Source organism: Cygnus olor, chromosome 10 (assembly GCF_009769625.2).
Source record: "Cygnus olor isolate bCygOlo1 chromosome 10, bCygOlo1.pri.v2, whole genome shotgun sequence".
Taxonomy (NCBI): domain Eukaryota; kingdom Metazoa; phylum Chordata; class Aves; order Anseriformes; family Anatidae; genus Cygnus; species Cygnus olor.
This window is the reverse complement of record NC_049178.1, coordinates 828,523-844,961: the sequence shown is the minus strand read 5'-3', so window position 1 is coordinate 844,961 and position 16,439 is coordinate 828,523. Positions and strand designations below refer to the sequence as shown.

Sequence of the window (16,439 nt, the reverse complement as noted above, 5' to 3'; positions counted from 1 at the left end):
GGTAAAAGCAAAGATGCTTAACGCTTATTTGGACTGGAGAAGCCACAAGAAGTTAATGAAACATCCTACTGGATCATAAACCCAAAATATCTCTATCATAAACATTTGCTTGTCCATAAGATTAGCCGCAGGCAGAAGTTAATAAAGAAGACCTCTAAATGTGGAGGGAAAATACTAAAGTAACACTGATTGTCAAAGGTGCCCTGGGAATGCTGCCCAAGACACTTAAGAACCACCTCAATGACTTTTTCATTAGTCTCCAGAGTTTCCAAAAGTCTAGACTTACTATCTTGAAAATGTCAGTATCAGACAAATTTACGGTGAGAAGCAAAGTTCATGAGATAACTGGGGTGGGGAAAAGGGGATGTTGGGGGAGAGGGAGAGAGAGATAGTAAGTCTACTTTATTTGAATATATCTTCCATTTTGTGACAACATCTTGACTTCTAAGCATCTGGTTGATCTTGAGCTCATGAGGAAATAAATTCAGTTCATAGACAATGACATCAGTTCATTTGATTATGATACAAATTAATAAAATCAACATTGATTTTATCCAATTAGACTAGCTAAAGACCAAGGATTCATCATGATGCACATATAGGTAAGTCATACCTCAAAAAAACTTATCAATTCAAAGTTGCAGACAAAGAATTTAAGATGGGATCATTCAGAATTGAATACGATGATAAACTAATATAGTTTTCTCCTGTTGTTCCTCCAGTGAAAGTTTTATACTTGGGACTAAAAATAAGGTAGATGACAGTCCTGCACAAGGCCTCCTTCCATTCTTACCATTCTTCAGTCCTTAATTCATGGTTGTATTAAACTTTAACTACATTGTACATGCTGGTTCTTATGCAGCCTGAAAGCCATCTCCTGATGAACAGGGTGACCAGAATGAGCTTCCAAACCTGTCTGATTAAACAAAGGACAAAGGTAGACCTGACATTAAAGGACCGAAAAGTCCTCTTTGATTATAATTAACTAATCAGCATCTGGAAAAGGCATTGGGAAGCATAACGTGATAAAGCTCAAAAGTTAATATGTTTGCAGAAGAATAATCCTTATGCTTTAGACAGGAAATACTCAACTCAGAATACAGTTTAATGAGGGCAAAATAAAGCCTAGGCATGTGGAAATGCTCCTCTTTGAGGATATTCTTTATACCAATTACTCTTCAAAGGTATTGCATTAATGTTTTTGGCAAAAGATTACAATTAAGTCAGATGAATAGTTTCCAATGTTTTTGCATCTAATGTGTTCAAATATGTTCTTTTGCTGATATTATTAATCTGTCATGCTTGTATTTTATTTTGGCAACTTATATAGATACTGATTTCAATTATGTTAAGAATTTAAAAATGTCTCAGCGTATTGGTCCACTTTGTGACAGGTCAATTAATTGTTTTGTTGTTGTTTTGTGGTTGTTTTGTTTGTTTGTTCAAGACTATTGCATGGGGAGAAAAAAAATGTCAATAAGTTCCTAGTTCTTTCTTATTTCTTACTAAGAGGCTTATTTTCTTATTTTTGTTATTGCACATTTTCCCCTTAAGGATTAACCGGTATCTTGAATTATACATATACATTCTCTTTTAGTTTCATTCCAAAAACACCTTTGGTTTGTTGTGCTTCTGGTACTAGCACAGTAAAAAACTAATACAACACAGTGATTCCCTGATAAACCTAAATGTTAGGACAAAAAGGAGAACATTTTCTGAGCAGCAAGGGCACAATGTAGAGGCATATATGAGCTGGGATATTTGTCAGTGGGATTATATATTTAATTTACCACATATGCCCTTGAAAATTTCACCTTTTTTTTCTGCACAAATTTAAATAGTAGCAATAAACCATTTTATTTTCTCTAGATAAAGTCATCCCTTTTCTCAGAAAATCTACTTAATCTGGTGATAAAGATTACCTTGAAAAGATCTGATCTGGAAGATGAAATGCACATCAAAGTAATGATCTGTCTCAATGCTCTTAAGTATCAAGAGCAATGCTTAATATCTCCTATTGCATGCATTCATATAAATGGCAGGCTTTGGATTACTCTTTGTCTTACACCTTTTCATATACTCCTTGTACCATTTTTTGAGGCTTTGCAAGACTCAGGAATTCAGCCTATTGTCTGACTGGTATTCACGGACTCCTGATTTTGTCCCCAAAATGTTTCCATACTCAGTAGAGCTAGCTAAAAGGTCTTGCAAACCACTTTTGGGTCACAGAAAGCAATCTGAGGATGCAAGTGGTAGTTGTGGGCAGTTCGGAATTGGATATTTATTCAAAGCCTTTTTTTTTTTTTAAATCTTTTCCAGAAGAGCTGGAAAAAAAATCTTTTTGTTTGTAAGGATGCCAAGCAAGGGACAGCCTGGGCATGGAGAAAGCAGCCTCTGACAAGAGGTGCTGATGTAATGATCCCTGCATCTTAGCTACCTTACGGTTTAGCTCAGGAAGACGTTTATCCTTTCCAGATTATCAAGACTTTGAATGAAATAACAGCCTTAAAGAAGCAGGTTGATTTGGTTATTTTTTGGAGGAAAAAAAAATGTTTATAGTAAGAATAAGTCACCACTTTAAACTTCATTTTAAAAACACTAAGGTGAACAGATAGGACCTTCTTATTATTCTAAGATTTCTATTTTTTCTTTTTTTTTTTTTTTTTCTAGACATGAACGTTAACTAACCAATATATTTAGAAAACAGCAATATGAAAGGCATGTTACTGGCAGATCAGAACTACTGCACCAGCACCTTGCTGGATTTAGCCTAATAGTCTTCCCTTGCTAGATCCAAGCTTCTCTGAACCACAGTTCTCTCCTTTTTGTGTTTCCTCAATTCACTATTTTAACCTTTTTCTAAGTTCATACTTTCACTGCTTTGGCCTCCAGTAACAGTATTACACTTTAATTTTTTATGTATTATAATTGCTTTATATTTTAGGAGATTTGCTAAAACAAAGAGGGACAAGATCACCACGCTGACAACAGAAAACACCTTATCTTTGTTTCCTAGGCTATTATGAAGAATTTAGATATAAGTTTATGTATATAATTAGCATTTTATTCCTGGATATAATTTCTGTTGTGCTGTTCTCCCTGGAATAATACAAAAATAAAATAGATGTCCTATGACAACCACCAATAGAAAGGAAAAAATGTGTACCTCTCTTTTGTATAACAATATATTAAATTAGGAAAACAAGATGGATTTGAGTGCAAACAATGTAGCTGTTCTACTCAAACACCACCATAAATCTGACTCAGCTTAAGTGCTTTGTTCAGAGTTAGTATAAGGAGCCATTACCGTAATTCTCCTACCCTCTTTTTCCATCACACTGTTCCAGCACTGAAGACCCATCACTCATTCCCACGCTTTGAAGTGCATCCTCAGCCATTTACCTTTTTTACTTACACGATTTGCACGGATGCTATTTTTTTTTAAGCCACTTGAATGATCACATGTGCTAGTCCAAAAAATATGAGTGGAGGCAGCATTTGTGCAGCAAGGTGTCTTAGCTTGCTGCTTGCAGTTATGGAGCATTCCAGGCTGCATGTGGAGCATTCAGCAACTAGCATGCAGCCTTTTATGGTGAGATACAGGCCTACTAGTAATGACAGCAGTAAAAAAATGACAACGCAGAATGCCTTTTATAATGTGGTTAATTCACTGCAGACTACAAAGCATATGGACATGAAAAAAAAATATTATATGTCGCATATACTACTAACAGCTCTTGTATTAAATAAAACAACATAGTTTGAAAATAGATATTCTAGTTTTAAATAAGTCTAGACGTTTCAACACAAAGGTCTTCCAGTAATATTGCCACTAATTGAGAAGAAAAGTTTATTGGGGTGAAAGCTTATCCTTAATTTTTGTGAAATGATCTTAAGTCATATCATCAATGCCTGTTCCTGCTCTTCATCCTTCTCTCAATACAGTCTTTTGGACATTACTATAGTTCTTTGGTTCTACCTAAAGCAGAGGAGTCAAACAACATTCCTGTTTAATCACTGCAGCACCCATGTCCCTAATATCGATTCCTGGGATCCAGAGTAACCAGAAGCTGGAGCTCTGCAAGTCACATTTTGCTCATAGGTTGAGGCTTTTGTGATGCAAAATATTTCAAATATTAATCCTAAGTTCGATTTTCAGGATACCGAAGAACTTTGTGTTCAAAGCATATTGTCCTATTATAGAAAAGGGAGGGAAGCATATAAAAATCTTTTTTTTTTTTTTTCTGAAAGCAGCTTCTCTTATGCAAGTATAATTTCAAAATAGCAGTTGAATTGCAAGTACAATTTCTGTTCCTTGCACCTCTAAGTGGAATTGACTGAGGATACAAAAAAAAAAAAAAAAAAAAAAAAAAAAGTACCTGCTTATTCTCTAAGGGAAAAGACTATTTAGAGTAAGTGTATGCTTACAATTATGGTAATGCTTAGGAAGTTCAGTTATGAAAGGGTTTAGGTATGTTTATATATATATATATATAAATTGCAGAGTAATCTAATGAATTGTATTGAAAAGGTGTGATTTTTGCATTCACATCACATTGCTTCTTCTCTTTTCACAAAATCTCATAAGTATAGTGAAGACAGATCAAGTTTCACAGAGAAAAATTATCCTAAGAAAAAAAAAAGGCAGAATTCCCTTCCACCACTACTCTTCCTGTTTTTCTCATACATTCACAAGAGAAAGACCGGGGAAACGTCAGCTGTACAGAGAAGAAAGAAATTAGGTCCAAACATGAGCCTTCATGCTATGAGTAGCTATGAGTAGAGTACATTTTAGAAATGGAGCTTTGTATTTGCCTTTGCATTTGTCAGTAAAAATATGGCCCTATCTAAATTCACAGAAATTGTAAAACACACTGTAATTAATCTTTAATTTTTACTCATCTTCTGAATTTTGATTTCATATGCAGAAGAATAAAGATTACCTGTCAAAATAAAATGCTACAAGAATGAAATATACAGCATGTACTGTGGGAAAGTACTTGGTTTACTTACAGATGCAGCAGCTGGTGTACACTACTGAAAAGTGATTAATTTAATCACCCAGAAAAATAAGAGTTTATGGCATATTTTAAGCAAAGACATCTTGAGTTTTTCACATGCTTAGCATTCAGTATTTAATTTAATATTCATAAGCCTCCACTGAAAATTAGCACTTCCTGTATTAGAAAAGGTTAAAATTTAACTTTCCTTCCCATTCAATGTAATATACTATTACACAGCAAGGAAATCAAGACGACTTTTTAAATCCAGCTTCAAGTATCCACACATTCCACATTAAGCTGCAATGCTTAATTTAATATCTGTACAGCTCTGGTAAACATTTTAAACAATAGACTATGTAGCCTAAGGGACAAAGCCACAGTATTCAGAAGGTGGTATAATAGGTTTGAAGGATGACTGTACACTTGAGATGAGGCAGAAAAACCAAAGGCAAGGAAATATTTACTACAATTGCCAGAAAATAATGCAGTCACTATGTGAGCACACCCTCTGGCACTCTCTTCTGTCAGGACAGGAGAGAAGTCTACAGTACTGTCATGGTCCACAGGCTACAAATGTTCCCAATGTAGCTTTGTATTCAAAGCTTTTTGACAAAAAAGGTCAACAGCTGTGGTTCACTGAAAGTCTGGGGGCAATAATTCTATGTTTTAATGACATAAATGACAATAGTTTTTCAACAAGAGAAAGAACAGGGAGAGAAGAGAGACAGCAAAAAATGGAAAATAAAATCAGTCTTATTTCATTTCCTTTCTACATTACTAGTTGGAATAAAATGTAAAATATCATTCCAAATTCCCTCAAGTGCTTCAAATCATTTCTCAAAATGAAAGGCGTTAATTACCTGCAGCAGTTATGTTCATATAATGTAGCTGAAGATTTCACTTAGTCTGTCTTAATGTCTTCATAGCTATTATTGGTTTTCTATTTGGGGAGTGAAGGAAGAGCATGAATATTATTAAGAGAATCAATCCCAAATTTGCAAACAAAACCTCATCGAGAACAGAAGGAAATAAGATCATTAATATCATACTTCTGCGTACATTTAAAATGCTGTTGCTAAATACTGGCACTAATAGCAAAAAATAAATAAAAATCTGCAAATACAGCAGACATGACACTGCAAACTGCATCCAGCACAACCAGGAACAATGTAAAAAGCAATGTCTGGGGAAAACAAATGTTTCCTAGATGATATTAACATTACCATTTAGGATGAGCCAAAAAATATCCTTCTTCAGGTTCAACTAACCAGCCTGGGAAAATGTAACATCAAAATATTTACCAGATCCAGATGTTAAGAACCTTAAAAAAAATAAAAAAATTTCCTTCTACACTTATTCTACTGTTCTTCCACCATTCCTACCATTTCATGTTGTGCTTGTGATTTTTCACAGGACCTCAAAAGGGTCAGCTCAGCTAGGGAACCAATGAAATAACTTTCAGCTCTCTTGTTCTCCATAATCTCTTTTGTCCCCCAGAACATGCCTTCCACCACTTACCATGCATGTTGCTTGAGTGATCCTTTTCTCTTTCAGTGACTACCAGACAGAGTACCTAAGTTTTGTATACTATGATCCCTAAGACCTAAATTTTGTGGTCCTAGTGCAGATTTTCCTCTTCCTGTTCTCAGATTCATAATGAAACCAATAATAATGAAGGGTCTGCTCACAGAATCAGTTCCACACACACTTGTCTTTCGGAGGTGAATAATCCTGCTGATTTCAAAAGAATGACAAATGTGCATGAGGTTCAACATAAGTGTAACTGATTGCAGGCTCGTGGCCTGGATGCTGATCCCAGGATTTGGCTCCAGCAGCACAACCTTATGCAGCTTGTGCTGATAAGTCTTATTTTAATATTAGTAAAGGGGATATGGCACAGAACGTGTCTGTTAAAAGGTTTAAAATACATGTGTATTTTATTTAAGTAACGTTGAATTTCTGGGCAACCTCCCTAAATTCCTTCAGTTTGCTGAACAATTAGAATCAGCTTTGGCATTCTTGTGTAATGACGCAGTGGAGAATTAAATGACAGACCATATGTATATGAAATGTATGTAAATTAATACAAACATGCAGTAAAACTAGGCATATTATAAAAGAAAAAAATGCAGAATTATATGCTCTATAGTGCACACAAGGTTCAACATTGTGATAGAAAACCTGCTGTGCTTGTCAATGAATTCATTCGAATTTGATTTCTATATAGAATAAACAAATGTTTAAAACTTTTCAAAAACATTTCTTAAAAGAAAGTGCACATCTGTTCACCAAATCTGACCTGAATTTGCACACAGCACTGCACCTTTCAAAACATTCTTTTGGAAACAAATTTGGATTTTTCAACAAAAATGTTCCTAATTATCCTTGTATAATGATAATTTTTATATACCATAAGACACTAAAGCTGAAACAAGTAACATATACTGAATCCTGAAAAAAAAAGGAAGCAGAGCTCTCTCTTAGCTGAGTGTCCAGCCACTTCTCTACAAGAGTTTGAAAGCCACACACACACAGATGCCAGACACAGTTCGGGGCAGTACTTAGGTACAAGATCTTAGGCGCGGTGTTATCCACATACAACTCTTCACTTACAGTATGCCACAAATACTTTAACACCCACAGCAAGATGTCACGCTGCTTACAAAGCAATCTCTTAGAAGTACAGGCAAACCAGATGATTTGCTTTCCGTCATTTCACTGATGTTATTTTCTTGACATTCACGTGGGCCACTTGACCCGGGGGTGGTGTGATTGCAGTAAGGAGAGCATGTCACACAGACCTGCCTCCTGTCAAGGGGTTCCCACTGGGGAAACGCAACTTGCATCTTCATCCTTCTGCTTCACGTGCTAAGGCCAGCTACAGCAGCCGTCTTGTTTTTCCTGAACACAACAATTTGAAAAAAAGTCTACACTTGCAGCGATGCTGATAGTCCTCAGAAAGAGAGGCAGACCTGTCTCATGTAGCTGAACCAGTGCACAGGGCATTGCTGGTGCCATAGAGCAGCGGCCACTGCTGAGTGACACCTCAGAGCAGTACTGCCTGGGCTCTAGCCACTCTGGACCAGCATAAGCAGTGCTGCATTCCTGCTCCCCTGGAGGCTGCCATTTGGAAGTCACATCAATGTTCCTGAAACTGGCACAATGCCACCTTTGTACGGGTGAATGTCTTGAGACGTAAGAATGAAACAATTGTACTTGCAATACCATATCATAGTCGCATATTATCCTTTTAAAGAAATTAATGAAAGCTCTGCTTTCACACAAAGTGAATTTTGAAGTAAATCAGGAGTTTTATGCAGAGCTGGAAAAAATGTGAAAGTTAACCTGCACTCGGAGAGAAACCACTAATCTGGAAGAAGAAAAGAGCTCAGCAGACTTTGGAAACATTTTCCAAAATACTTCGGGCCAAAATTTCCACAGGCTTTCTGAACCACGATCATAGCATTCATGCATGCATGATGAGTTATTACAGATTTCCATCACATAACTAGCCCAAGGCATTTACTTCCTTAATTTGTTACATATCATAACAAGGAGAAAGTGAAAATCATTTGTAATGACCACCAATGAAGAAGATTTGTCAAATATGCATCAGAATAGGAAACATGAACAATACATGGACTGAGAGCCTCCCTCTCAAAATGCAGTGCTAAAATAAAAAACGAACAAACAAACAAACAAAAAACTCTCCAAAAGCAACACTGATTTATCATTAAAGAAGAGGGAAATGTTAAAAATGGCAGTTCATCCATCTGATTTATACATCAATTAGGAAGTGAAAAGATCAGTACAATCCAATGAACTTTTGTCCACATTTCTTTAGAAACTATACTACAGTTGTTACTACATCAAAATTAATTTCAAATTATCTTTGCAACAGTAGAAACTCCTATCAAAAATAGCCAGATACGAGCACTGGATAACCAGATACGAGCACTCTTTAGCAAAAGCAGCCATCCTATTTGCAGAAAATTCACCATCACTGTGGCCAATCCTAACCAAGGAATATTTCCATTAGGTTTTGGTTAGCAGTAACTAAGCTAATCTCAAATTAATTTGTATTTGTTCTTTGCATATCTTAAATTTCCCCATGTACTGGCCCAAGTTCTCATTTGCTACTGCAGTTCCCTACTGGTCTCAAAATCAGAACAGATTTCTTGAATTAGTGAAGCTCTCAGGAAACTGGACAGCTTCCAGGACACAAGATATGAACTGGACCCTCTGATCTGCAGGCAGCAGTTCAATACTTTTAAAGAAAAGTGCTTTTGTTAGGAATTCAGTAGGAACTGAAACCTGCACATACTGCACACAACTCTCTCCACTCCCCCAACCACCCCAAAAAAGTTCCAAACCTAAAATCAGACAAAGTAACAGATATTAACAACAGGAAGGGAAAACAATATGAAGGCAATGGCTTCTGTACTTCTGTCTATTTGTTCTCAATTGCAGAGGGACTGGAAAATCTAGCTGGCATCTGAAAATGATCTGGAATATAAAGAATATTTAATACTCAACCTGGTTCTTTCTTCAGAGATTTTTATATCCATTCAAATGAAAGGTGAACTGTAGAACTAAAAGAAAGATACCACACTCCTACACAAGCCATAATACTAAGAATTCCGTGTTTTTGCCAATAATGATTTAGTAGGTCATATATACAGCAGTCTTTTTTTTTTTTTTCCTGAAAGAAATTTCTGTTTGTGTGCATGGATTGGCAATGATAAAGTAACAGTAGTTGCAGTTCTTATGGTAAAGATATTTAGTTTATCAAAAAGTTAGAGAAAATTAGCAATTTTTCTGTCTGAAAATATCTTTCCAAGAAAACTCTAAACAAAAATATAGTTCTTTTCTATGCTTATAAAAAATTCACATGGCTTTTAAGCATAGAGTTTCGTTCTTCAACAAGATGCTATAAATATACAAATGATCACTAAAGAAAAAAATCCACTAATAGCAGATCTGTTCATGACAGATAAATGTCACTGCAGATTTATCAGTTTAATTATGGCATCCAAGAATGTCTACGCAGCTGTTTTTGTTATTAACTATGTATCCTCTGGTAGTGCTAACTTAAAAGCTTTCAAAAGAATGCCATTTAGCTAACTGCTGTTTACTAACTGTTCAGCAGCTTGGATTTACATAGCATAGCAGACCTATTAGTGCATTTGACAGAATGCTTATTGGAAGTCGTACATGACTGAGCTTTGATATTTATGCTACACACTTTTATCCAGAAAGAAAGAATGCAACCCATGCACCAGTTAATTTCCTGTATTCTATAATTTAGATATTCTCTTAACAGTTAGTTTCATATTTTTTAGGTAATACAAATCATTACTAACTGATTAATGATGAGCTAAAAAATATTTTGCCAGCTTCAAGAAAATTAAGACTTGACATCAGGTATTTCCAGATCTTCTGTTTCCAAAGTGAGGGTATAGAACAGAAATACAGAACATAAATTGAAAACAGGTAACAAATACTTTTCTTGTGAACAACACAAACGCAGGGAAGGATGGCTTCGTGATTGGAATTGTTTCAGTGCTTCAGTAATTCATTCCTCATTTAGAAAAGATTCTAAGCTGTCTTTAGATGATTCAAATACTACTTTTTAAAGATATTTCTAAGTCATGTTGTAAATTGATTTAATTATTAACTAAGTAATTTGGCAGCCTCAGCCAACTTCGATTCATAATCATTTTTCTGTTGAAAGGAAGAAGAATGAGTATATTCTGAATTACTCCCAAATCTTAACATACTCATGGGCTAAATAGAAATTTGACAATAGACACAAATAAATGAATTTCAAGCATGAGCATTCTGTATCAAAAACACTTATAAATGTTCAGTAGCAATTATATGTCAAATATTTCATTGCTGAGAGTCTAACTGATGAAACATATAGTCTAGAAATCCATTTAAAATTCCATTCTTTCGTTTGTTTGTTTGTAATGAAACGATATTCAATTCCAGGATCTAGTAGATGCAAGATTTTAGTGGGTAGAAAAATTCCTATATGGGTGTCTATGTAGAAATGTTCTTTACAGGAATAGCAATAATAAGGGGAAGTGTTGAAGTTCTGATTCGCATAAATAAGAAAAAGCAAAAACAGAGCAAGGGAATGCTATAGATAAATACAAAAGAAAAATACAATCAACCCTCACTAGGAGAAAAAGAAATACTGAGCATACTAAGAAATCTGAATATCCCACAAAAATCAATACAGGGAGAGGACAGTTTTGGACTAGGCTTCTAGAAACCTAGTCCAAAAATCAATAAACCAACAGTTGTTACCCTGGTAATGGCCATTACACTTATTTCCTGTCCAGAGCTGTCCATTAGGGAAATAAATTACTAGATCGCTACATCAGGGTGAAAAATGATGCTAAATAACTAATTCTAGTGGAGGGGTTTTTTTTTAATTTTTTTTATTTGCATTAAAATACTGCCAAGGGGCTGTAAACAGGACTGGATCATAGAAACAAGTTTAGACAGCTCTTTGCATAGTGCTCACGACTGCTTAGTATACATAAAATAAATAACATACATATATGTATATACATAGAAATGCAAACATAGAAATACTAATCATCCTTGTTTAGTACACATACAATCATACAGACCTTACTTTAAAAACATTCATCTACATTATCAGGATAATAAATAAATAAATAAATAAATATTTCTGTAGTATAAAAAGATATGATATCCTGGTCCACAAGTACGCTGAGTAAACACTTTCCTTTTATATAAAAATACATAACAAAAATCAACTTTGCTTATAAACATTTGAGATCTGCTATTTTTGTAAGCAAAAATCATGCTATGAACAGAAAGAGATGTCATGCATATTTTACTATTGTTAATTATTCTCCTCCATATAATTTTCATACATACGGTGTATATTTGCATATATACAAAAAAATCAATCTCTATTCATTTATTAGCATTCTGATCAGTATTTTGAACATGGAATAAACCATGCGACCTTTTTTTTTTTTTTTCTCCTACTCATCTTTGTGGCACTGCAGCAAGTAACTTATCCAGGTTTTGGTGTAAACGGGTATCCTCTCAGTGGGACTTTTGATTATACTTCCTGTTAAAAGACATGAACATGTGGTTTCACAGCAGCTTAGTTCAGATAACTAGGCAAGTGAGAGTGTCCTACATCTCTGCCGAGAATTACAGATTATCATGTTATGTTGTGTCAAATCCAGCACAGATATTTTTAGTCTGGAGACATGCTCTGTAGATCACTTTGCAGTTTGTGACAATTTACAGCTTATATCTGTCTCTTCAATCTGAACCTGAGGGAAGGCAGAAAGATAAATCTAATACATTCTAGTTCTATGTCAAGAGTTCTGTTAATTAGGTCACATCTATCACTCTCTCTTTAATTGGCATTTTTCTAGCATCAGTAAGAGACACCTAATGTTTAGGTGCCTGATGCTGCATCAAAAGGCCAGCCGAAACATGGAACCAGCTCTGTTCTAGTAGGACAGTATGTGTTATCAGTAGAATTAGTTCTTGTTTAAAAGAAAAACAAACAAAAAAAAAAGACGCCAAGCCCTGAAGAACCTACAGTGTTGGAAATGAAAAAAACTTCAGGGGAAGAAGAGAAGCAGAAAAATGCTATAGACTTTCTAAAAAACACAAATGCTCCCTACCTAAGAGGGCATTGCACCATCAGAATAAGAAGAATGAAAGAGGACTGTACCACTTGAAAAAGTCAGATGAATGATTCTGAAACATGATAATGAAAGCAAAGAAAGGAAGTGTGCAGAAGATTTTTTTTCCATTTATCTGTAATCTTCACACCTATGTTATGAGTAATGGGCAAATATTTAAGAAATTCCTCTGTGCACAGTATGAGGCTATGATTATAATACTCATATTGTCATGCGGCAGTCCCAGCTAGGCTGCCACATGAGAGGAGACTTGGAGACAGAATGCATAAATACAGGAAGTACCAAGGAGATTCAAAACTAGGCATAATGTAGTGCATGACATAACAGAAATGTATTTGAGAGGCCAGTTTTAGAGATAGGGCCTGGAAGCTTTTTATATCAATGGGGTTGAAGCACATACGGTGCAGTGCAGTACCTTGCTGCCAGCTGATGAGAATGACTTGGGTAAGATGCCAACTCTTGGTCTTCCATAGGTTCCCAGACAGAATATTCACAGATATTAAAAAATACCTGTAGCCATTCTTTTTCTGTTTTGAGATGCATACTGTAGGACTTTCAGAGATGCCATATACCCAAGGCTTCCATGAGATTTCTGTAGGGGCTGCGGTTTCTTGGTTGTAAAAGGACACAGGAAATAAATGTAAAACACCTTGAGATTTCTTTCCTGCTTTATATATCTGGTTCTTTTCAAAGTTTTTCTTAGTCCTGTAAATATGACTCCTGCTCCTTTTTCACCCTGAAGAATCATATCTACTGGAAGAACTTGGCAATATTCTCAAACACTATTTCAAAAAGCCCCACAGAGTTTAAAACAATATGCTTGAACTAGGTACTAATGCATTTATTTATGCATTCCTTCCTTCCTTTCAAGCAAAATCTGATTTGGCCCTACATCTGTGTGCCCTTTAAAGATAAACAGGGCATTATTTAAGGAAAAAAAAAAAAAGCTATTTAGGTATAAGCCAACTGTAGCTTGGTGAATGTGACAGCCATTCTTATTTACACCCAAATAAATCCAGACTGTATTTACCCAATACAGCTTTAAAGGTCTTCTGACATTCTGAGTTAAATTGATTCTGCTAATTGTTTAGCAGAGACGAGAAACATTTAGGTTTTTTAATTCTACTTTGCGCTAAACAGCATTAATTTACTGTCTGTGATTGATGTATCTGTAATTCAAGATTAAATATTCTTAGATATTTATATTGAGAGAATGTTTTAAATAACTTTACCTACCACTACATTTTTATTCATCAACAAAGTGCTAGCTATTAGAAGCTCATGATGCAGCCAGTAGAACTGTTTGCCTGGAAATCTAGGTATCTGTTTAACAGAGAAATAGAGAACAAGTTCAGGAATGAGAAGATTTGAGTTACTTATCTAGAATTGGATTATTTCAACTAAAGGGATGTTTAACAGTATCTCAGGCTTTGACTTATTTTACATCAAATAGATTCTGTCCCACATCAAAGATGTCTGCTAAAGAGTAAGAAAAGAAAAAGATTCCTTTCTAAAACAAAACAAAAACCTTGGGCTGAAAAAATAGCTTTCCACTATTAGGAGCAGGTGACAGTAAGATATCTCTCAAGGGCAAAGTATTTAGGCTTACACAGAACTAAACAACTCTGTTATGATGAAAGCTGGGCATTCCTCAGTGCTGAGATCTAATGAAAACATCAATGCTTCTACTCAGTTTTGAAATTAACTAACAATTTTACTAGAACCATTTAACATTTATCACCATTTCTGCAAGTTACTTTTAGACAAGGGAAATAGGTATATAAAGCAAAAATTCTTGCATATAGTAAAAGAAAGTGCACAAATTTCTTAACACAAATGTACATTTAAGAATGATGCCTCTTTGCAATAAACTGTCAGCAATAATGGGTTCCCATAAACAGGAAATGGTATTTTAAAAAAAGAGGAACAGATTATTACCGTCTCTGGTGACAGAAACTACATACTTTCCCTGACTCTGCTGAGCTCAGAGTCCATCAGGTTGAGCACTTGCATGGACCAAATGACAGGAAAATGGGAGGTCAGAACAGAACTATGAAAACTGCTGTAACGCAACTGTTATAAAATTACTGTGCCTCTTGGAAAAGTGGGAAAAAAAAACAGTGGGAAAAAAATAAAATAAAAAGGCTGGTGATAGACTACATAACCTAGGAAAGCCAGGGGTTAAGTTTTGAAGAGAAGAGTTTGAAGAACCATGTTACTAATGAGGAAAGAAAAAGAAGGGAAAAGAGAGAGGCTTAAAAATTAATCAAATGAAGCTGATATCTGAAAACCTGGAAGGAATATTGCAGCTGGAAAAGGGTGTAGAGGGAAAGGAGAACACAACAGAAAGACCACAGAAGAGAATGAAGAGACGCTAGAAGCCACAAGAAAGGAGAGACTGATATGCAGGATGAAAAACATTAAAAGAGCAAATATGGCAAAATAGAGAGAAGACGTTTCCTTGAATTAGCTAGCCAAAGCTGAATACTAGGCAGAGCCATACAAGTGCTGAGATATTACTAACTGCAATATTGCAACATTTGTCACTTAGAAAATTTCTATTAATGACCTGACGCATATTATCTTTGACAGGAGTGGTTGGCAGAAGATGAACTCTAAGTGCTCAGGAAAACAGCTGGAAGACAAATTTAGGGAGATACCACAGTTCAGGATTTCTAAGATGACAAGAACATAGAAATGATGAATGGGTCAATACAGTTATTGTTTGTCCTTTAAGGACTGGAACAGGAAGCTTCTGTACTTCCAAAGTATTTAAGAACATATCTTACAAATCCTACAGGTACTAAATGGCATGAAATTTAGTTAAAACATATAGAAACAGGTTTCTATATGCTCTCAAATATTTCCTTAACAGCCTATGCAAACCATTTCTATAAGAAAAATTCCATGTGCCTGTTTTACAGAACAGCATTTCTAGAAGAGAAGCTTGCTCTCATTGAAATACGTTTAAATACTTGTGTTCAGATAATGAATTCATCTGCCTGTTCTAAACATTCATTATTTTAGATTCTGCATCTACATGAAAAACAAATTTGCACAGGTTTATCACTATACTATTTCATTAGCACACAAAACTGAAACTGTTGGAAACATGCAACTGTGCCTTATGCAATAAAAACCTATTTATGATCCATGACTGTACACAGCATGCCTTAGAGACTGTTAATATCCTAATCAAATACTTTTGCAGATTTGTTGGCCAAGAACTGATAAAGTACTTACCTGTAATAGTTAAGTAAAAGAATGGTACTATCAGGTAAAATGCATTTTTATATATACTTTGGATATTTTATTCACTCGGTAGCCAGCTTCCACAGGTTTCACAAAAAATAAATCACGTAACTTAGATATTTGTCCGCAAATAACACTGGTTAAGTAACTCTGCAACATCTGGTTTCCTTTTCTGTTTGCTATTTGAGTGCTTTTTTTCTGAATATAATTAATCCTTCTAAAATGGGAATAAAGCAAGTTATTGTCTTCTGGAAACTAATGAAGTATATTACAACCACAGACAAAGGGACTGTACCTCATTCTGCACAGCAAAGTTAAGATGCCCACAAAGAGAAGAAGAGCCTATGTTTGTACCAAAATGGTACTTGCAGCTCAGGGGTCTAGATTCACTGAACAAATTTAGTAGAAGGAAGTAGACAAAGTAACTGCATAGCTGACATAGAAAATTTCAAAAGGAAAGTTAGAAGAGACAGGA

General features: G+C 35.2%; 1 protein-coding gene across 16 annotated transcripts in view; it reads right to left on the bottom strand.

Moving 5' to 3' along the window:
* Positions 1-16,439, bottom strand: part of ERC2 (ELKS/RAB6-interacting/CAST family member 2) — a 511,348-nt gene that overhangs the window by 34,392 nt on the left and 460,517 nt on the right. For 3 of the 16 annotated variants that reach the window (XR_005822990.1, XR_005822989.1, XR_005822991.1), the window contains one exon: positions 5,864-5,943. The exons of the other annotated variants lie outside the window; for them this stretch is intronic. The gene's annotated coding sequence lies outside the window, so the exon portion shown is untranslated. The remainder of the gene's footprint in view (positions 1-5,863; positions 5,944-16,439) is intronic. 16 annotated transcript variants of the gene reach the window in all.